Raw genomic sequence first — 1,616 nt, 5'->3', positions numbered from 1 at the left:
CATTTTCTGTTAATCTTGTAGCGATATATAACTCATGTCCAACCCGAAGACATTGGAATGGTGTAAAACACATATTTCGTTACCTTCGGGGTACAATTGATATGGGATTATTTTATTCGACAAAATCAAGTCTCCTTTAGTCGGATATGCAGATGCAGGATATCTTTCTGATCCACATAAAGCTAAATCCCAGACAGTTATGTGTTTACACGAGGAGACACTGCTATATCATGGAAGTCGGTGAAGCAATCCTTAACAGCGACGTCTTCAAATCACTCTGAGATCATTGTAATGCATGAAGCAAGTCGGGAGTGTGTGGTTGAGATCTATGACACAAAAAAATCATTCTCTCTTTTCTATATTCTCTACTATTCACAACAATAATTTAATTTTAGTTTAAAATTTTGTAAAATTAAATCAAATAGTAGACGCGGATAAAATTTTGATTTTCCCTTTGTACCTAAAACCCGAACCCAATTTGTTTGCCTCTTATAAAAAAGGGCAATCCGGAAATTCCAAGTGTACCAGTTCTACCTAGCAAGAAAGAAGTAGCATGTTATGATCCCAATCGAGCATTCGAGCACTTCTTCCCATACAAAGACTCTCTCTCTCTCTCTCTCTCTCTCTCGCTCTCTCTCTCTGCATAGTTTTCGTTAATCAGACCTCTCTCGTAGGCATCTGCTGAGTAATGGGTCTCAGCCCTCGTAACTCTTGAACGTCCGAATCAAAGTTACGCTGCTCAAGTTCAACTTTCTTGCGTCACTTGTCTTGAAATTTGTCCTAAAGTTGGGCAAAAAGTGATGTGTGTTTGAATTTTTGATAAAAAAAATTCAATCTTCTTGAGCAAGGGCTATGGAGGGTGAGATGACAAATGGTTTGTCGAAGAATGAAAGGATTTCTGGTGCTCCTGAGGTTCTTGACTCCTTCTGGGTTTCAGATTCTTCTTCCCCTTCTTTTCTAGGTGAATGCTATGCAAATGAGCTTCGGTTTTTTGCATTTTTGTTATTTTTCTTGAGTTTCTCTTCATAGGCTGTTTGCTGCCATTTTTAGATCCATCTGCATATTTTTCTAGCTAGCACTCGCTTTTTTGTATGAGATTAAATACCTTTGATCTGAGATTCTTATTTTGGAATTTGAGATTTTGTGCTGACATGTATATATATACTCTGTTGAGTGTTGAATATTGTGTTCATGTATTAAAAAAAACAGCTTTTGTGAAATCAAGTTTCTATATGAAGAGACAGGCTAGTTGAAACGAAAAAAGTATACGAAAACTGAAAATTAAACTCCTAATCTTGATCAAGATTTGTTCTCTGATTCAGGTTCTACCACAATGCTGAACTTCGAAGATATTCAAGGCAAAAACAATTTCGAGAAGCCTTTCCTATCAAAGATTGACGATAAATCAGACAACGGCAACGAGGATTTTGACGAATGTTTCCGACATCAGGAGAAAAGAGACGGCTCCTACCGGAGCAAGTCCAGTTTCTTGAAAAAGTTTTGATTTGGAAAACAAACTTGAACCTGAGAGGAAGGTCAAACTTGCTGAAGAACTTGGTTTGCAGCCTAGGCAAGTAGCCATTTGGTTTCAGAACCGACGAGCCCGGTACAAAACG

The 1,616-nt window shown here is 37.9% G+C and overlaps 1 long non-coding RNA gene across 1 annotated transcript; it reads right to left on the bottom strand.

The window, feature by feature from the left end:
• Window positions 1-1,025: 1,025 nt before the first annotated feature.
• Window positions 1,026-1,386, bottom strand: LOC142534131 (uncharacterized). Its single transcript, XR_012816916.1, has 2 exons — window positions 1,257-1,386; window positions 1,026-1,164 (listed from the first exon to the last, which is right to left on the bottom strand). It is a non-coding gene; the product is annotated as an uncharacterized LOC142534131 (long non-coding RNA).
• Window positions 1,387-1,616: the final 230 nt, after the last annotated feature.

Source organism: Primulina tabacum, unplaced genomic scaffold (genome assembly GCF_025594145.1).
Source record: "Primulina tabacum isolate GXHZ01 unplaced genomic scaffold, ASM2559414v2 Contig387, whole genome shotgun sequence".
In the NCBI taxonomy this organism is placed as follows: domain Eukaryota; kingdom Viridiplantae; phylum Streptophyta; class Magnoliopsida; order Lamiales; family Gesneriaceae; genus Primulina; species Primulina tabacum.
Note: the sequence above shows the minus strand (reverse complement) of the source record. Positions and strands in the feature narration are given on the sequence as shown.